Here is a 21909-nt window from a genome sequence, read left to right as displayed (position 1 = left end):
AAACATTATTTTTAACTTTTTAAAAAACTTTGTTGTACGTTTTTTTAAAACTTTTTTTACTATGTTTTTTACTTCATTTTTGAGTTCTAGAAACAAGCGGGGGACAGGGGAGTGTCTTCCACTTGCGAATTACAGCGCAGATTTTCACATTTTTATTATTAAAAAGGTATGTTTTTTACATTTTTTGTACATTTTTAAAATATTTTTTTACAATGTCTTTTACTTCATTTCTGCATTCTAGAAACAAGCGGAGGACAGGGGAGTGGCTTCCACTTGTGAATTACAGCGCAGATTTTCACATTTTTATGGTAAAAAAAGTTTTTTTTTAACTTTTTAAAAAAGTTTTCGTACATTTTTTTTAATTTTTTTTTTTACAATGTTTTTTACTTCATTTCTGAGTTCTAGAAACAAGCGGAAGACAGGGGAGTGTCTTCCACTTGCGAATTACAGCGCAGATTTTCACATTTTTATGATTAAAAAGGTATGTTTTTTACATTTTTTGTACATTTTTAAAATATTTTTTTACAATGTTTTTTACTTCAGTGCTGAGTTCTAGAAACAAGCAGAGGACAGGAGAGTGGCTTCCACTTGTGAATTACAGTGCATATGTTCACATTTTTATGATTAAAAACGTTATTTTTAACTTTTTAAAAACTTTTTTATACGTTTTTTTAAAACTTTTTTTACTATGTTTTTTTACTTCATTTCTGAGTTCTAGGAACAAGCGGAGGACAGGGGAGTGGCTTTCACTTGTGAATTACAGCGCAGATTTTCCCATTTTTATGGTAAAAACAGGTTTTTTACAACTTTTTAAAAAAGTATTCGTACATTTTTTGACATTTTTTTACAATGTTTTTTATTTCATTGCTGAGTTCTAGAAACAAGCGCAGGACAGGGGAGTGTCTTCCACTTGCGAATTACAGTGCACATTTCCACATTTTTATGATTAAAAAGGTATCTTTTTTACATTTTTTTGTACATTTTTAAAATATTTTTTTACAATGTCTTTTACTTCATTTCTGCATTCTAAAAACAAGCGGAGGACAGGGGAGTGGCTTCCACTTGTGAATTACAGCGCAGATTTTCACATTTTTATGGTAAAAAAGTTTTTTTTTAACTTTTTAAAAAAGTTTTCGTACATTTTTTGACATTTTTTTTTACAATGTTTTTTACTTCATTTCTGAGTTCTAGAAACAAGCGGAGGACAGGGGAGTGACTTCCACTTGCGAATTACAGCGCAGATTTTCACATTTTTATGATTAAAAAGGTGTTTTTTACATTTTTTGTACATTTTTAAAATATTTTTTACAATGTCTTTTACTTCATTTCTGCATTCTAGAAACAAGCGGAGGACAGGTGAGTGTCTTCCACTTGCAAATTACAGTGCAGATGTTCATATTTTTATGATAAAAAATGTTTTTTTTTTAAACTTTTTTAAAAACTTTTTTGTACAATTTTTTTTTACATTTTCTTACAATGTTTTTTACTTCAATGCTGAGTTCTAGGAACAAGTGGAGTGGCTTCCACTTGCGAATTACAGTGCATATTTTCACATTTTTATGATAAAAAAGGTTTTTTTAAAAGATTTTTTTACATTTTTGTTGTTGTTTGTTCTAGTAACAAGCCAAGAATGAGGGAGTGTCTTCTGCTTGCAAGTTTCAACATTTTTATGAACTATAAACAAAAAAATGTCATTAAAAAAAATCCCCCAGAAAAAAATCCATGATATAGTCAAGCCGCGTTGTATTGGCGTTGCTCTTTTTTGGTGTAAAATTGTTTTGTTTTGTATTGTTTTGTTTTTTTCTCAACACCCTATTGTTATGTGATGAAGTCTTTTTTTGAAAGCAAAAGATTGAACGCTGACATTGAAATCTCAACTAACTTTTGCAAAGTTTGCTAAGCCAACCAAACAAAATCTTTCCTGGAGCTTTCAACAAAAAAACGAAGAAGCAAACACAAAATGTACACTCACAAGTCTCCACATCTGATGCCAAACTGATCCTTTGGGAAGCTCTTCAGCAACAACAACAACAACAAAAAAAGCCACAAGTCTGTCTGCAGTACATCTGGATGCAAAAAAAATGAGGAAAATGTCTAAAATCATGTCTGGATTGGTCCTTTTCTTTTAGCTAACCAATATAAATATATTCCTTTGTACTGTTAAAGTTCCAATCAAGTTTTTTGAATAAATGTGTCAACAATTAACGCGTAAAGTTGAGCATTTGAAAACGTTCACCTTTCTACATCCCATAATAAAAACCCAAAAGGTTTGGCCTATTTACCTAGAAAGACTGTGAATTTTAAGTAGGGGTGCCGTGTCCAGATTTAAATGTAGTACAGCTTTATTTGGCCTGTTGTTTTTTGTGCAAATCTCTGGCCAGCTAACATACTTTAGCGAGTGCTCCACTTTTCAAACTTTGTCAAAGGTCACGGCTAACGGCTAATAGGCTAACGCGATGGAGTCGTTGCTGCTATTGTTTTTGGAAGTTGTTTTTTGTGAGTATTTGTGTAAAAGTTTGTTAAATTGTAAAAAGTGGTTCTATTTTGTATAGTTAGGCCTTAATTTGTATTGTAAAGCTTTTTATTGTTTAAAAAAACAAAGAAAATAACATAAAAACATATATTGTAAGAGTTAAAAATATGACCATGTATAGTAAGACTTTATATTAAAATAAAGTGCCCATATATAGTAAGGCTTTTTTTCTCTAAAAAAACAACAACAAAAAAGATTGATGATGTTTAATAAATTTTTGTGTATAACTACATACTGATAGGCATGACAGGGAATCGAACCCAAGACCCCAGCACTTTGAGGCATACACAATTACCTGTTACGCCACCAGGGCACCCAAAAATAAACAAGTCCTGACAACAATGACCACGTATAGTAAGGCCGTTTTTCTTGACAAACACGACCATGTATAGTAAAGCTTTTTTCTTCAAAAACATGACCATGTATAATAAAGTCTTTTCATTGAAAAAATGACATGGTATAGAAAGATTTTTTTCTTTAAAATGAATGGTAAGGCTTTTTTCTTCAAAAAACGACATAGTATAGTAAGGCTTTTTTCTTCAAAAAAAACGACATAGTATAGTAAGGCTTTTTTCTTCAAAAAACGACATAGTATAGTAAGGCTTTTTTCTTCAAAAAACGACATAGTATAGTAAGGCTTTTTTCTTCAAAAAACGACATAGTATAGTAAGGCTTTTTTCTTCAAAAAACGACATAGTATAGTAAGGCTTTTTTCTTCAAAAAACGACATAGTATAATAAGGCTTTTTTCTTCAAAAACGACATAGTATTGTAAACCTTTTTTCTTCAAAAAACGACATAGTATAGTAAGGCTTTTTTCGTCAAAAAACGACATAGTATAGTAAGGCTTTTTTCTTCAAAAAACGACATAGTATAGTAAGGCTTTTTTCTTTAAAAAACGACATAGTATAGTAAGGATTTTTATTCAAAATACGACATAGTATAGTAAGGCTTTTTTCTTCAAAAAACGACATAGTATAGTAAGGCTTTTTTCTTCAAAAAACGACATAGTATAGTAAGGCTTTTTTTCTTCAAAAAAACGACATAGTAAAGTAGAAGAAAAAAGCCTTACTATACTATGTCGTTTTTTGAAGAAAAAAGCCTTACTATACTATGTCATTTTTTGAAGAAAAATCCTTACTATACTATGTCGTTTTTTGAAGAAAAAAGCCTTACTATACTATGTCGTTTTTTGAATAAAAATCCTTACTATACTATGTCGTTTTTTAAAGAAAAAAGCCTTACTATACTATGACGTTTTTTGAAGAAAAAAGCCTTACTATACTATGTCGTTTTTTGACGAAAAAAGCCTTACTATACTATGTCGTTTTTTGAAGAAAAAAGGTTTACAATACTATGTCGTTTTTGAAGAAAAAAGCCTTATTATACTATGTCGTTTTTTGAAGAAAAAAGCCTTACTATACTATGTCGTTTTTTGAAGAAAAAAGCCTTACTATACTATGTCGTTTTTTGAAGAAAAAAGCTTTACAATACTATGTCGTTTTTTAAAGAAAAAAGCCTTACTATACTATGTCGTTTTTTTGAAGATAAAAGCCTTACTATACTATGTCATTTTTTGAAGAAAAAAGCCCTACTATACTATGTCGTTTTTTGAAGAAAAAAGCCTTACTATATTATGTCGTTTTTTGAAGAAAAAAGCCTTACTATACTATGTCGTTTTTTGAAGAAAAAAGCCTTACTATAACTATGTCGTTTTTTGAAGAAAAAAGCCTTACTATACTATGTCGTTTTTTGAAGAAAAAAGCCTTACTATACTATGTCGTTTTTTGAAGAAAAAAGCCTTACTATACTATGTCGTTTTTTTGAAGAAAAAAGCCTTACTATACTATGTCGTTTTTTGAAGAAAAAAGGTTTACAATACTATGTCGTTTTTTGAAGAAAAAAGCCTTACTATGTCGTTTTTTGAAGAAAAAAGCCTTACTATACTATGTCGTTTTTTGAAGAAAAAAGCCTTACTATACTATGTCGTTTTTTGAAGAAAAAAGCTTTACAATACTATGTCGTTTTTTGAAGAAAAAAGCCTTACTATACTATGTCGTTTTTTGAAGAAAAAAGCCTTACTATACTATGTCGTTTTTTTGAAGAAAAAAGCCTTACTATACTATGTCGTTTTTTGAAGAAAAAAGCCTTACTATACTATGTCGTTTTTTGAAGAAAAAAGGTTTACAATACTATGTCGTTTTTTGAAGAAAAAAGCCTTACTATACTATGTCGTTTTTTGAAGAAAAAAGCCTTACTATACTATGTCGTTTTTTGAAGAAAAAAGCCTTACTATACTATGTTGTTTTTTGAAGAAAAAAGCCTTAATATACTATGTCGTTTTTTGAAGAAAAAAGCCTTACTATACTATGTCGTTTTTTGAAGAAAAAAGCCTTACTATATTATGTCGTTTTTTTGAAGAAAAAAGCCTTACTATACTATGTTGTTTTTTGAAGAAAAAAGCCTTACTATACTATGTCGTTTTTTGAAGAAAAAAGCCTTACTATACTATGTCGTTTTTTGAAGAAAAAAGCCTTACTATACTATGTCGTTTTTTGAAGAAAAAAGCTTTACAATACTATGTCGTTTTTTAAAGAAAAAAGCCTTACTATACTATGTCGTTTTTTTGAAGATAAAAGCCTTACTATACTATGTCATTTTTTGAAGAAAAAAGCCTTACTATACTATGTCGTTTTTTGAAGAAAAAAGCCTTACTATACTATGTCGTTTTTTGAAGAAAAAAGCCTTACTATACTATGTCGTTTTTTGAAGAAAAAAGCCTTACTATACTATGTCGTTTTTTTGAAGAAAAAAGCCTTACTATACTATGTCGTTTTTTTGAAGAAAAAAGCCTTACTATACTATGTCGTTTTTTGAAGAAAAAAGCCTTACTATACTATGTGGTTTTTAGTGAAAAAAAGCCTTACTATACTGTGTGGTTTTTAGTGAAAAAAGCCTTACTATACTATGTGGTTTTTAAAACTCATATTACAACCAACAGTTGTTAGAACAATTTCCCCTTCGTTTTATAACGCTGTTTACCTTTTTTGTTTTTAAATACCCTCCAAAAAAAGTCAGCCGGAGGGGACGAAAGGGTGGCTTATGGACCAGTGATGGTCGGTCGCCCAAGTGAGAAAAAACATGAACAGATGTTGGCTGACAGGCAGCACCATTCGTCATTTAAGCGCAGAAGCCAAAGAGACTGCGGGGTGTCACCATAAGTCATTGTCACTGCGCCGCCGCCACAATCGAGACATCCAAAGCTTTTGCGGAGTTCCTCCAGCCACGTTGATGGGGAAGCCAGACTTATGAAAGATCATAACAAAGAGTATTACAGTAATCCCTCGATTATCGTGTTTAATGTACACCACACATGGCCGCGATAAATGAAAAACAGCCAAGTAGGGTCACCCCTATTTGAAAAAAAACATATTTATACACGTATACATATATATACACATAATATACACATATACATATAAAATACACATATATACATATATATACACATATACATACACTATAAACATATACATATAATATACACATATATACATATAATATACACAAATATACATATAATATACACAAATATACATATAACATACACAAATATACATATAAAATTCACATACATACATATAATATACACATATATACATATAATATACACGTATATATATATATAATATTCACACATATACATATAATATACACATATATACATATAATATACACATATACATATAATATACACAAATATACATAATATACACAAATACACATATAATATACACATATATACATATAATATACACATATATACATATAATACACACATATATACATATAATATACACATATATACATATAATATACACATACATATAATATACATAATATACACAAATACACATATAATATACACATATATACATATAATATACACATATATACATATAATATACACATATACTTATAATATACACACATACATATAATATACACATATATACATATAATATACACATAAACATATAATACATACATATAATATACACATGTATATACATCATAGAACAAACAAAATATATAGAAATACATAGAAATTGGGAAAAAAAAATTGAACAAAATGTACACAAATATACTTTTTAAAATGGTATAAAAGGAGTATTTTATATAACAAGAAAACTTTTTCTGGAGTAACTGCCTTAAACAAGTCAACATTTGTAGGTCACTACGTAATATTATATAACAGCCTTTTAAAAGTTTCAAAGAAAAGAACAGTTAAAAATAAAAATAACAATGGCAAGATATGAAAAATGAGAGTCTAGAAAATAAACAACAATGATTGCAATAATACACAACAGCACATAAAGGATAGCATGCTATTTTTTCCTCATCCATCAAACGCCGGCTTCACCTCCATGTTTTTAAATCGTTTTTTTGCGCTCTTCGAGTCCAGCGGGTGTCGTTTTCAGCATCCTGATTTCTCACCCTGAAGAAGTTCTCTGGTGGACCAAAAAGAGGAGACATCTTTAGAATATCGAAGCGTAAAAAACCATACATCGAATCCAAACACGGGTGCGGTCATGTTTGATTTGACGAGAGCTTTTCAAAAAAAGAAAGTGTTTACGGGACGATAACGCAAAAAAAACGGCGGCAACGGAATCTGTCATCCTAAACTTGACAGCAGATGCAGAAAAACACGGCAAATATTCAACGTTGTCACTCGAATCGGACAGAGAAGGTGAATTTACATATATATGAGAACTGTGAGTTGTTCAACAGGGCCAATCAGGCGGCTCCGTGTTGATTTGTCACTTTTTGGTTGGACGATACGAACAAGAGTCTTTTTTTAGTGATTCCGACGTCAAAGGTTGGACAACAATGAAGTGGTGCTTTAACAATAAAAGTAGGACTTTTCAGTGTCTTTTTGACTTCCGATCTAATTCAATTTTGCCGATTTGACGGACGTTATTTTTAGGCGAGTAAAGATAATGCAAAATGTATGCGTTGGTACTTTGGGTTAGGGTTAACCCTAAGGGTTAGGGTTAGGGGGTTAGGGTTAGAGTTAGGGGGTTAGGGTTAGGGGGTTGGGGTTAGGGGGTTAGGGGGTTGGGGTTAGGGGGTTAGGGTTAGGGTTAGGGTTAGGGGGTTAGGGTTAGGGTTAGGGTTAGGGTTAGGGGTTAGGGGTTAGGGTTAGGGGTTAGGGTTAGGGGTTAGGGGTTAGGGTTAGGGGTTAGGGTTAGGGGTTAGGGGTTAGGGGTTAGGGTTAGGGGTTAGGGTTAGGGGTTAGGGTTAGGGGTTAGGGTTAGGGGTTAGGATTAGGATTAACCCTAAAATCTGTCTAATTTTAGTACTATTAAACCACTAGTTAGGGTTAGGGATTAGGGTTAGGGTTAGGATTAACCCTAAAATCTGTCTAATTTTAGTACTATTAAACCACTAGTTAGGGTTAGGGGTTAGGGTTAGGTTTAGGGTTACGATTAACCCTAAAATCCGTCTAATTTTAGTACTATTAAACCACTAGTTAGGGTTAGGGTTAGGATTAACCCTAATATCTGTCTAATTTTAGTACTATTAAACCCCTAGTTAGGGTTAGGGGTTAGGTTTAGGGTAAGGATTAACCCTAAAATCTGTCTATTTTTAGTACTATTAAACCACTAATTAGGGTTAGGGGTTAGGGTTAGGATTAACCCTAAAATCCGTCTAATTGTAGTACTATTAAACCACTAGTTATTTGTTCCTATGTTAAAAGATGGCAAATTAGAACAAATGTAGATGTTTCACCAATCCAATATCCTGTTTCGGGGTTTTTTTTTCCAGACGGATGCAACAAATGAATTAGTTTTTAGTTCATTTCTGTTGCTAACATTCATTTAAGGTACCAGTAAATTGACATAAGAGTACAGTCCCAGAACGCATTAAGCTCATATCTCACGGTATCACTGTACCAGGTTAAAAAAACACAAAAAAATCTAAATGCATTGACTTTGGTTTACTCCATCACCCTAAAAAACATGCTTGGTAAGCTTTTTAAACACTCTAAATTAACCCCTACTTACAATTAGTTGTCCATCTCCTTCTGTCCTGCGATTGGCTGCCCACCAATTCAAGGCATGCCCCGCCCAGTTCCCGAAATAGACAGGGATAGACTCCAGCAACCTTGCAACCCTTGTGAAGAGAACCTGTACGGAGAATGAATGAAAAAAAGAACCTTTACTATTACACGGTTTGGGTTCGATACCAAAATGTGTCATAAGTTGGGCCACAATTAGCCCGCGGGCCATGGTTTGGACAACCACACTATAGAAATTCCATTCTTGCACTCCAAGTCGACCCGAATTCGCTTAACTGTGACTGCGCATTGAAGCGGCCTTGAGGGGTGATGAAGCCTCTCAGACGCTAATGGCGATGGACGCCGGTGATGAAATACGCGGCGCCTCGTGTTATTCGCCGTGACGCCATTTTTTCCCGGCCGGGTGGCTCCAATTAGAAAAAACGCCAGCGACCTTCCCTTAGCAACAGGTCATCAGCTTTTTGAGCTATTGTTGGAAAAAAAATGTTTTTTCAATCACAAGCTTGTCACCATAACTCATTTTAAATAATTGCCGATAGGCCATATTGCCCAAAAAATGGAGAATTTAAACGGCAAAACTTTGTCGGGTTGAAATAGTTTTGCCTTGGAAGTCGATAGGCTTCATTTTTCATGAATTTAGACGTGAAGGAAAATTAAAATGGCTTTTTTTGTTTATGAGAAAGTCATCAAATTAGTTTGGAAATTGCTTATATCAGTGGTGTCAAACATACGGCCCGCGGGCCGGATCCGGCCCGTCTGGTGGTTTAGTACGGTCCGGGGAAGAAAGCTGCATTGTATAAAAAAAATATGAATTTTCTTTAAAATTTGTAGTTCTTGCATTATCCGCTAGAGGGCGCACTGTTTTAGTATGTGTAAACAACATGAAAGCATTATTCATTTGTTCAAATTGCTTTCCAGATGTTGAAAAACAGTGTTTCTAAGTTCCACAAGGCTGGTACTAAAGGTTTTTGGAACATTTTTACTATTTCTGTGATGAGTTTTATGTATAACTGTGTAAAAGTGTTGTTAAAATTGCACATACTTTATTTATGTTCTTATGTTATTCTCTTGTTCATAATATATTGTTCATAATGTAAAAGGAAAATTCTGTTAATAAACATTTTGATAATTTACTCATTCTTTGCAGTAATTATTAGTATTAGTGACTAATACAGGGGTGTCAAACATACGGCCCGCGGGCCGGATCCGGCCCGTCTGGTGGTTTGGTACGGCCCGGGGAAGAAAGCTGCATTGTACAAAAAAATATGAATTTTCTTTCAACATTGTAGTTCTTGTATTATCCGCTAGGGGCGCAGTGTTTTAGTACGTGCAAACAACATGAATTGATATTTATTTATGTTCTTATGTTATTCTCTTGTTCATAATATATTGTTCATAATGTAAAAGGAAAATTCTGTTAATAAACACTTTGATAATTTACTCATTCTTTGCATTAATTATTAGTATTAGTGACTAATACAAAGTAAAAAAGTGGGCTTATTGTTAGTTCTATGTCATTTTGCAATGAGTTTACTTACTGGTTCGGCCCGCTTGATCTCAAATTAAGCTGGATTCGGCCCGCAGACCAAGGGGAGTTTGACACGCTTGGCTCATATGGTCTTGGAGACGTCATTGATTGGCGGCGGGTTGACTGGATGGCTTGCGCGCGTTCAATTCCTTCCGCTCGATGATGATGATTCCTGTTGATGAGACAAAGAGGAGATGGTAATCGTTTAAGACATTAACGAGACTGGTTGTGCGTGGCGTTTGACCAATGAGCAGCGTCCGAGTTGTCAAGCTAAACTTCAGTTTAGTGAGTCGCCAAATTTTTTTTTTTAATTTGTGCTTTATTTTTGGCCCAAAAAGTTGATTTACTTAACCACCATTGATAGTCGTAAACATTAAATTTAATCCAATCCAATCATACATCTGTTCGGTTAATTATTTTTGGGTAAAAAATCAATTACTGTATTTTTACGACTATAAGGCACACTTAAAAATCTTCCATCATATAGCTCCTCCCTCACTGCAAGATTTTATACAAAAAAATCCAAAACATCAACAATGGCTGGCTCCAGAGGTGACTGTAAAGTAGTGTGCTCCATACCTTGAAGTCAATAGCAATTACCATATTTTCACCACTATAAGGCACACTTAAAAGTCTTGAATTTTCTCCAAAATAGACAGTGCGCCTTATAATACAGTGCGCTTTATATATGGAAAAAAACAAAACCAAAAACCAAAAACTACCCCTGTCGGATATTAAAAAAAACACAAACGCCTGAACTGAAACAATACTGTTAAATACGCAGATGCCATCTTAGTTTACAACATCTTCCATCGTATAGCTCTTCCCCCACTGCAAGATTTTATACAAAAAAAAAAATCCAAAACATCAACAATGGCTGGCTGTAGAGGTGACTGTAAAGTAGTGAGTGCTTCATAGCTGGAAGTCAATAGCAATTACCGTATTTTCACGACTATAAGGCGCACTTAAAAGTCTAATATTTTCTCCAAAATAGACAGTGCGCCGTATAATACAGTGCGCCTTATATATGGAAAAAAATGTCATTCATTGAGGGTGCGCCTTATAATGCGATGCGCCTTATAGTCGTGAAAATAGGGTAAATATGTGCCGCGTTGCATTTGTGGGTATTTTTAATCAATTAATCAGGGGAATTGCAATCATTAATAAGGGGAGCCATTGGCTGAGGTTGACAGGTATGTATGCTTACTTTATTTCTCGATAAGTACCGTGTGGGGGTTAACCGCATATCGTGTTTTATTCTGACAGTCCCCAGTGCTTGACACCTCAAGTGGAAAAAGCCTGACACGTTATATGAGCGGCCATGCTGTCGCTCAAGTGAAAGAGTTACTGATGGAAAAGTGTGCTGAGAGAAGAGGAAAAAAAGGCAAAAACGGCAGGTATAAATATCCCTTCAGGCGGCGCCTGCAAGTTTCATTTTGCTCCCCGGACACTTTCTGCCGCCGCTTGTTGGAAATTGCTCATTGCGACACTCATCGCGCTGGAGACGACATCCCGATTGACGAGTCGGAGACGACGCAAAGGCTATCGGCGGACAGTTTTGCATTCAAACGGGGTTGGAGAAGGACTCTTTCAACAGGAGGTGTGGCGCTTATGTCCTGAAAAAGTGATTTTTTTCCATATTTAAACCAAAAATTAACTAATTGCTAAAATAAATAATTTCGAAAAAGAAATTTACATTATATTTTATATTTTTTCTGTAGAAATATATATATATATTTTTAAAAAGGCATAGCAGTTGCAAGACATTAAGGCCTTCGACCTACCGAGCAGCTGTGTTAGGTCGTTTATGTTAAGCTAACTCAGGCAGAAGAGAGTCATGGTTGTGTATGAGGTGAAACAACCTGGTTTTAAATTTATTTCTTCTGGTTAGATACCGATATTCGTCAAATGTCCAAATATTAGCCGTGATAATTGGTCGATTTATAGTTTAATTCAGGGGTAGACAAACTTTTGGGCCCAGGGGCTACATTGACTTTAAAAATTTGACATATGGGCGGGGTCTGTACAAGATACGATACATGTAAAAAAGTGCATCCGTTAACAGTACGTATGAAACATAAACAGAGAAAAAGGACTCAAGTATGAACATACTCATCACTCATCATTAAAGTAAAAAGTATAAAGTACAAAGTCAAGTAAAAAGTATAAACTATAAAGTACAAAGTCAAGTAAAAAGTATAAACTATAAAGTACGAAGTCAAATAAAAAGTATAAAGTACAAAGTCAAATAAAAAGTATAAAGTACAAAGTCAAATGAAAAGTATAAAGTACAAAGTCAAGTAAAAAGTATAAAGTACAAAGTCAAGTAAAAAGTATAAAGTCCAAAGTCAAATAAAAAGTATAAAGTACAAAGTCAAGTAAAAAGTATAAAGTACAAAGTCAAATAAAAAGTATAAAGTACAAAGTCAAATTAAAAGTATAAAGTACAAAGTCAAGTAAAAAGTATAAAGTACAAAGTCAAGTAAAAAGTATAAAGTACAAAGTCAAGTATAAAGTACAAAGTCAAATAAAAAGTATAAATTACAAAGTCAAGTAAAAAGTATAAAATACAAAGTCAAGGAAAAAGTATGAAGTACAAAGTCAAGTAAAAAGTATAAAGTACAAAGTCAAGTAAAAAGTATAAAGTACAAAGTCAAATTAAAAGTATAAAATACAAAGTCAAGTAAAAAGTATAAAGTCCAGGGTCAAATAAAAAGTATAAAGTACAAAGTCAAGTAAAAAGTATAAAGTACAAAGTCAAGTAAAAAGTATAAAGTACAAAGTCAAGTAAAAATGAATGTATCAAGAAATATTTATTATTATGAAGTTTAAAAAAAAGATAGAGGGGCTGTAAAACACCAAAAAAAATAAGAGTGGACTCAGCTACTACCACTGGCTTCCGTGTGACGGCGCCATCTTGGGAAAAGAAATATTTGGACAACGTCGGCAGGCCGGATTAAAAAGCTTAACGGACCGTATGTGGCCCGCCGGCCGTAGTTTGCCCTTATCTGGTTTGGAGCTATTATAACCCTTCTCCAAAGCATTTTTAAAATTATAAACACCCGCGTTTAGCCTGAAAATCCACTTTTACTTCAGACTTTTTGTTGTATTTTATTGAAACGAAAGCACAACAATGCAAAACAGACTGTAATTAAATGGCAAAATGCAACGTTTCCGTAGCTACTGATTGCGCTACGCAAACACTAGCGCATTTAACGTTTAAAAAATAGTCATCATTCCCCGCTGGGGTGCTTACGCAGACTAAATAATCGTGTTAGATTGAGACGAGGCGGCGTACATTTGCATTAAAAGAGGGAAAGAGGGCGCCCCCTGCTGTGAAGGCCACGTTCAAGGAAACATTTCAATAACAAGTACCAGTACACATCGAAGAAGTAATCAAGAGTTATTCAGACTTGCAGATTGCTAGATTTATATGTCGCCATCAAAAAATCCACGGCATTCATTTCGGAATCGACGTGTAATTTGAATATTTGCCGACTGGAAGTGGGAGGGGCTAAATACTTCAAGAGAATGATTGGGAAAATAACGTTAGCTTTAAATGATTTTTTTTGCTATTGTTGTATACAAACTGGTTTTTCAGACTATGTTTTTGTCACTTAACAATATTTAGCAGTGAAAAATTTGGGTTCAAGTTACATACGAACTTTAATTTAGTAATTTTACAACTTAAATATTGAGTGGTTAGCATGTTAGCCTCACAGGTTTGGGGTCTCAGGTTCGAATTTTGGTGGGTGCAACTGGGTGGAGTTTTTGCAAGGTCTCTTTTTAAGTTTGTGTGGGTTTTCTCTGGGTACTTGGTTTCCTCCCACATTCCAAAAAGGTAAGCTGATTGGTGGTTAAGTGGTTAGTAAGTGGCATCGCGATTTTGGGGTCGAGGGTTTGATTTCAGGCGGGTAGAAACTTTTGACATTTTTAGGGAATTTTTTTAGGAGATTTCTGGAAAATATCGCAATGGTGTGAAGATGCTAAGTTTGAGCCGCAATGCCGGTGAATGTAGAGCACAGGTGTCAAAGTGGTGGCCCGGGGGCCAAATCTGGCCCGCCGCATCATTTTGTGCGGCCCGGGAAAGTAAATCATGAGTCACGACTTTCTGTTTTAGGATCAAATTAAAATGAAGAGTATAGATGTATATTAATTTTTCTAAATTTTACCTTCTAAATTAATAATTGTCATTTTTTAATAGATTTTTTTGTGTTTTTAGTTCAAAAATCATTTTTTTAAATCTAAAAATATATTGAAAAAAGCTAAAATAAAAAATTGTTTTAGATCTATAAAAAACGGAATATTCAGAGATTTTAATCTAGTTATTTTAATAAATGTATTAAAAAAATCAAAATATTATATCTAAAATGGCCCACATGAAATCAAGTTGACGTTAAAGCAACCCGCCAACCAACCCGAGTCTGACACCCTTGCTCTAAAGTGTGAGAGTTGTTGTCTGTCTCATCAGGCCCTGTGATTGGCCAGCTGGGATAGGCTCCAGCACCCCCCGCGAGCCAAATTTTGCGTCGCCAAAATTTTCCAATTCAGCAAGTTTTCAGAATATGTGAAGAAACCCAGAGAGTACCCAGAGAAAACCCACAAAATCCCCAAGGAGAACAGTCAAACTCCACACAGGAAGGCCCGAACTGGATATTGAACCCTCGAGCTCAAAACTGCGAGGCACAACATGCTAAACACTTCACCAACGTTATTATTACGACAAAAATTTCCGATTTTTACTATTTTTGTCATCTTATTGTTGTTCTTTTTACAGTTTATTGTTTCTTTCAGTTTTGTTGACAGGATTTTGACGACAATTCGATAAGAAAATATAGTTCTGGTAATATGAAGATATTTTTACTTCGTAATGGAATACTATTATTGGATCGGCCATTTTCCCCTTTGTACGAACATGGCAATTTGGCATTTTTCTTGGGAAAAAGAGAAAAATATTGTATAAAGTTTTGAAGAACTTGATGTATTCCTATTTGTGGGCAGGCCAAGAGGAAGAAGATCTCTGGTGTCATCTGACAGATTAGAATAACAGCTTCTCTCTTCTCTTCTTTTGAAAGAATAATGATTTTTCTCATTCATCCCGTGATTGAGATTCAAGTGAAGCCCTCGGCTGGGGGAACCCATGAGAGCGACTCCCGGAGAGCGCGGCTAATCACATCACTTCCCCGCCAAATGAGATCTCCGGGGAATTGGAGATGGCCAAACAAAAAAAGTCTTTCCCCCTTTTTTTTTTTTACTTTGAACACCTTTAAACCAACCCAGTCACCATATGTGCACACTCCATCTTTTTTTTTATTTTTATATTAAATATTCATTGCCTCTCTGCCAGAAAAGCGACTACAAATTGCAACACCATCTTCGTGGCTTAATCAGCCAGATTTATTTATTTAAAAAAAATTGCGGCAAAAAAACGAGATCAGACTTTTAAGATATATTACTATTCTACAGCTGTATTGCGCAATCACTGTCCAGCGGCACACTCGAGTGCCGTGTGCAAAATTGCAAAAAGTCATACACTATATTATTAAGAAAGAATAAATAATATTGAAATAACGCGATTAAAATTAAACTATTACAAGGTTAAATGTTAATTATAATTATACGTTTACTAAATTCAAATTGTGAAAGTAATTTTGTTTATTTTTTTCAAACATAAACAGGAAGTTGTTTGATTTCCAGAGTATCAACTTTTGCCGACGTAAAGCTAGTGTGAGTGAAAATTTTTATTTTTTGCGTAATATTAAGAAAATTAAGTCATATTTGGTGAAAAGTTATAAAATTATCCGATTAAAAGCATTACATTAATTATTTTTGCATTACTACAACCGGAAGTTGTTCAGGGTCTGCAGACAACAACTTTTGGTGACATGAGGTCAGTGTGAAAATGTTTGATTATGGAATAATTTTGAAGGTTTATGTGATTCCTGCTGTTAAAACTTTGATGAGAATTATTATTGTTAATATAGGTGACATAGTTTTAAATTAAAAGATTTTCCCTTTAGATTTGTTCAATGCAAAAAGACAGCAAAACATGTTTTAACCTCATTGAGAAAGTACACATGCTTCAATTAAATTTTTTAACCGTGAAATAGAGATTTTTTTTTTTTAATGTTACTAGCTTCCATTTGAAAAAAAAGTACACAATAACAGCCAAAACATTCAACTGGAAAAAACAAACAAAAGATCCGCTAGACGGTTTTCATCTTGAATAATTGAAATCAAATTTGCAACTAAGATAATTAAATTAAAATGAACAACGAATGCTTTTTAGTTATGGGTGGATTTTGTTTTTTGTTTTTTTTTGTAGGGAAAGAATGAAACCTGAAATTTAAATGAAATACTAAAAGTAAAATATATAGACAAAAATATATAAGATGGAAAAAATAGGTTAAAAAAACAATAAAATATTTTAAAAGAACCTCTCCTAAATTTCCAATTAGTCAAATTAAGTGTATAATACAGACAAAAAACAAATAAAATAAAAAAAAGTTTAAAAAATTAAGAAAATAATTAAAAAGAAGCACTCCTCAATTTCCAATTAGTCAAATTTTTTTTAATGAGTGGCGGGTTGAAATAATATAAAATTGGTCAGTCAAAATATGAAAACTGTGGACAATTTGTTGTATTTAAATAATGGAAAGCATAATTTGCAAGTAAAACAATTAATTAAAAAATGTCAATAAAAGAAAACTAGTAAAAATACAAAAAAAAAAAACGAAAGTAGGTATATATATTTTTCTAGTATTGACAACTTTTTCAACAAGAAATAATGTCCCTGTTTGTTATGGAGAAGGTCATCATTTATGGCATAGGCTAGCGTCCCTGATACTCACTCATGTAAGCGTTTGATGCCAGGCAGGTTTGATATGATAATTCGGCCATATGCCCGAGCGCTCCGCTGGGACACCGCGACAGCTGCCTCGTCTCACACGAGAACGACCTGACGGGGCAGGTGGACGATGAAGGAAGGTGACCAAGGTGGAGTGGAGAACGATTAAAAAGGTTGGTGATGCTAAACAACATTTCAATGATTAAATCGCAATTTTCCTTGTCGTCTATTAAAAGCTGTTTCAGATCAATGTGAGCTAATCTGGGTCAGAATGTCGATTTTATACTGTAAAGTACAATACAATTGCAGTTAATCTACATTATAGGGCAGGAATGGCAAACGTGGCTCTCGAGCCGCATAAGGCTCCCGGTCAAAATTATTTGTATCATATTTTGTATCTATTGTGGCTCTTAACACACTTAACACACACTAAAATTTGTCAGGACTCTTTAAAAATGAATAATATATTATATTTTAAAAATATTTTGGTTGTTATGGGAAATTATAGGGTTTTAATTGTGTGTATTTTGAGAATTTATGGTCATTGTGTCTAATTTATCATAAGAAAGTTGGTCCATTGAAATTGCTAAAAGATAGCGAAACGTTAGCTGCCAGACTAAAACTCTTATTTTTTTAAATTGTTTTCGCTCTGTTTTCGTCTCTTAAATCGTATAAATAAATAAAAACATACCCTGTTATGTTCCACGTTGCGTATTCAAATGCTTGTGCTCTGTCAAAAAGAAAAAAATAAGTTAGACTTATTTGAGAAACAAAGTTTTGGATGAACCAACAACAACACCATTATTTAAGACGCTGCCATCTGTAGGACTGGAGTGGAAAACACAAACACCAACCCAAATGTATTGATATTTCATATGTTGAAGCATTCCTAAGTATAATTAAAAAGACTAAAACTGTTTTTTTTTATTGTTTTCGCTCTGTGGTCTCTTAAATCGTATAAATAAAAAAAATCTACAATTATGCTCCACGATGCTAATTCAAATGCTTAAGCTCTGTCAAAAAATAACAATAAATTAGACTTACTCGAGAAATAAAAATAAATGGACCAAATTTCTGATAAAAAAAAGAAAAATCACCATTAATGAAGACACTGCCCTCTGTAGGACTGGAGTGGAACAGCATAAACCCATGAGCATTTGAATTATGCATAAGCATTTGAATTATGCTGATTCAAAAAATATCTGTCAAAAATAACAATAAATTAGACTTACTCGAAAAAAACAAAAATAAATGGATCAAATTTTGGTTAAAAAAAAAGGAAAGAAAAATCACCATTAAGTAAGACACTGCCCTCTGTAGGACTGGAGTGGAACAACATCAACCTATAAGCATTTGAATTATGCTAATTCAAATGCTTATGCTCTGTCAAAAAATTAAAATAAATTAGACTTACTCGAAAAAATAAAAATAAATGGACCAAATTTCAGATAAAAAAAATCACCATTAATTAAGAGACTGCCCTCTGTAGGACTGGAGTGGAACAACACCAACCCATAAGCATTTGAATTATTTTAATTCAAATGCTTATGCTCTGTCAAAAAATAAATTAGACTTACTCGAGAAACAAAAATAAATGCATCAAATTTCGGATTTAAAAAAAAGGAAAGAAAAATCACCATTAATTAAGACACTGCCCTCTGTAGGACTGGAGTGGAACAACACCAACCCAGTCCACAAACAGCTATCTTTGCAGGCGTTAAAAGCCAAAGCTCCGCAAAGGTCAAGGCTCTCACGAGCCACATAGATTTTGATCGTGGCTAAATGACCCAAACTTTGCCACGTCTTTCTCAAACGGCCCGCTCGTTAACGTCAGCGCCGGCAAACGGCCGGCAACTCGCTATAAATCCAATGTTCTCGCCGTCTGATTAAAACCATTTGTAACTGTATCGCCGCTGTCGCCCGTGGCGTCCACTTTGGGAGTAAAGCAGATCCATCTTAGTAAGACGGTGCTGCGTGTTTTCCACCCAGAATAAATACACAAACAGGTCGCTACCCGCGTTTCATCTAGAGCTGAGTGCAAACACGGGGCGAATGGAAGATGACAAAGCGTACAAATGAGGTTTGAGGAAATTACATGATAATACTGAACTGAATAGGGGTAACTGTTAGACTGGTGGAGAGTGACAGAGCTGAGGATTCTGGGTACAGTAATCCCTCGATTATCGCATATTCACTATTTTGCGATATTTTTTTCTGCTATATATTTATTTTTTGAATTAAATTCATAAGAAATAGAACATTCATGCTGAAACTCATAAGCGTAAGCTGAAATAAAAAAAATTAATACACAATTTTTTGTTTATCATGGCCATGTTTGGTTATTAACGTCAACTTGTGGGCGGATCATTTTAGATATAATATTTAGATTTTTTTGTTTTTATAAATGGATTAAAAGAACTGGATTAAAAACCCTGAATATTCTGTTTTTTATAGATCTAAATCAATGTTTATTTTAGCTTTTTTTGAAATATATTTTTAGATTTTACAAAATTATTTTTGAACTAAAAACACAGAAGAAAATATATTAAAAAATGACAATTATTGATTTAAAAAGGGGAAAATCAGGAAATTTAGTATACATCTATACTTTTCATTTTAATTTGATCCTAAAACAGAAAGTTGGCACTCATTATTTACTTTCTCGGGCCGCACAAAATGATGCAGCGGGCCAAATTTGGCCCCCGGGCCGCCACTTTAACACCTGTGGTCTACATTCACCGTGATATTCATCCCTCGCCATTTTGGGTCTCAAACTTCACAGTTTTACAGAATTGCAATATTTTCCAGAAATCTCAAAAAATGTCCCAAAAAATGTCAACAATTTCCACCTGCCTGAAATCAAACCCTCGACCCCAGAATCGCGATGCCACTTACTAACCACTTAACCACCGCGTCACCTATCCACAACTACATCCTTGAAAATTTCTCTGTAATCCTACACATTCCCCATCTTATCAAGTTATTTTATTTACTATTTGTAAATGTCATTACATTTTAGTCCCCTGCTTGCAAAAAATACAAAAAGCGTACCCCCGAAACCCCCCCCCCCCCTAGTCCACAGCACTGCCTTGAATTAAAGAGCTGCCAAGAGACACGTAACGTTCGCCTCGCCTCACGTTCACCCCGAGCATTGTCATGCCATCCATCTTGTCGGCCGCGTTACAGCTGTCTCTATTCAAGAGACGAGAGAGAGTCGGTGGCTCATCTACCTCCTCCGTTGTCTCAATCCGCCTCACGCTGCTAATAGCAACAGAGGGCTTGATTAGCCCCCCGTATGAAACCCGTACACTGACGTGAGACAAGTGAGGAGTTGTTGACGCAGCTGGCAAAATGTCAGCATCAAGTGGCTGTCTCTTTTCTGCCCGAAAAAAATTCACCTTGGCATGTTTTATAGAGACTATTTGTGTGTACCTGATTAGGTTAGGCAAGTTTATTGGTACTTTTCGGTATATAAGTCGCACTTGTCAAACAACGAAAAGTGAAAAAATATAAACAAAAATTGTATTAAATTTCAAATAAAAATTTAAAAAAATAATTCAGGCTTGTGTATTTACCTACGATAAGAAAAAAATGAATCAAAATGGACATACAAATATTTTTATACCTTTTTTTTGGCCTGAAAATATTTATAAAAATAAAATAAAATAAATCATCAAATTCTTTCATTTTTTGTCTAAACCTGCTTAAAGATAGAATTCAAAATATAAAAAAAACATCTTGTTAGCACGCAATAATAAACAATTATTTAAAAAAATGGCAAGTCAAAACATTAGCTTGAACATTTTAGGCGTAGCATCCATTATCAGGCCAAAAGACAAAAATAACTTAATTATTAATATACTCCTGTTCACGTAATGACTAGTAAATGTAATATTTAGTCAAATTTGATATGGGACTTGAGCTGGGCCACGACACCCTCGTATGTCCAATTGTACATTAACCGCATGTACCGCCTACTAGTGGACAGGAGTGGAAGTGCAGACGCTTGAGTATTTTAACCAATAACACAAGTGTAAACTATTTCTGACCGATTTTTAATCAATGTCATATTTTTGCAATGTAATATATCGCAGAATCGATTAAAAAAAACATTTATAAAAGGTGCACTGAAGTATAAGTTTTACTTTTGGGGGTCTGTTTGATTTAACTAATTTAATTTAATTTATATTTTTTTTCCCTAGTTCTACAATGTCTTCTGTGTCTGTCTTCCTACTGCAAACAAGAAAATGTCCCTAATACGGTAAGAAAAAAAGTTCTAATCTAATCTAGAGAAATAATATTCTAATTTAAAGTGCTTTTGAATAAAAAAAATAGTTTTCTTGAATTTAAAGTGTTTTTCAACTTTAAAAAAAGTATTTTTTTATAAAACAAAATAGTTTTTTTTCATTTAAAAATAGTTTTTTCATTAAAAAAATAGTTTTTTAATTAAAAAAATAGTTTTTTTAATTTAAAAAAATAGTTTTTAAAATTATTATTATTATTTTTTAAATGTAAAAAAGACAGTTTTTTTTAATAATGGCAAAAAAAAAATCACAAAAAAGTGATAATCGAGTCAAGACTGTACATGGCTAAATTAGCTTAGCTCAACATACTAGTCAAACAGAGGATAAACATCCACCCACCACATTTTTTTCCCCAGTTTTTCCTCCCAAACAAGCTCAAACCATTAAATCAAAAAATAGCAGACTCCCAATTCAGCACCCCAAAGAAATATTTAGTTCCCGAGGCCTCACTCACACAGAAACGGCAATAAATGCCCTCTAAATCATTTTTATTTAGCGCACCAGTCATAAAAAAGACCCCTAAAAATGACCATGACGTTCCGAAAAAGCTTGAAACGCATTTGCGCCCGAAAAACGCTTCACGACGCGACACACCCGCGCAACGGCTAAAATGATT

General features: G+C 33.5%; 3 long non-coding RNA genes across 4 annotated transcripts; 2 read left to right on the top strand and 1 right to left on the bottom strand.

Annotated features, from left to right (window-relative positions):
- Window positions 1–896: 896 nt before the first annotated feature.
- Window positions 897–2501, top strand: LOC144194541 (uncharacterized). Its single transcript, XR_013325913.1, has 4 exons — window positions 897–1097; window positions 1186–1267; window positions 1340–1356; window positions 1618–2501. It is a non-coding gene; the product is annotated as an uncharacterized LOC144194541 (long non-coding RNA).
- Window positions 2502–6665: 4164 nt separating this feature from the next.
- Window positions 6666–17721, bottom strand: LOC144194654 (uncharacterized). Of its 2 annotated transcripts, none has more exons than XR_013325945.1 (4): window positions 17681–17721; window positions 10153–10314; window positions 8601–8723; window positions 6666–7043 (listed from the first exon to the last, which is right to left on the bottom strand). It is a non-coding gene; the product is annotated as an uncharacterized LOC144194654 (long non-coding RNA). The 2 variants fall into 2 exon arrangements; XR_013325946.1 differs by lacking the exon at window positions 17681–17721 and adding an exon at window positions 16994–17126.
- LOC144194655 (uncharacterized) lies at window positions 15895–21252 on the top strand. The gene is made up of 3 exons (XR_013325947.1): window positions 15895–16032; window positions 17016–17162; window positions 21192–21252. It is a non-coding gene; the product is annotated as an uncharacterized LOC144194655 (long non-coding RNA).
- The last annotated feature ends 657 nt before the right edge of the window (window positions 21253–21909 follow it).

This window comes from Stigmatopora nigra, chromosome 3 (assembly GCF_051989575.1).
Source record: "Stigmatopora nigra isolate UIUO_SnigA chromosome 3, RoL_Snig_1.1, whole genome shotgun sequence".
Taxonomy (NCBI): domain Eukaryota; kingdom Metazoa; phylum Chordata; class Actinopteri; order Syngnathiformes; family Syngnathidae; genus Stigmatopora; species Stigmatopora nigra.
This window is presented reverse-complemented; position numbering and strand designations above follow the sequence as displayed.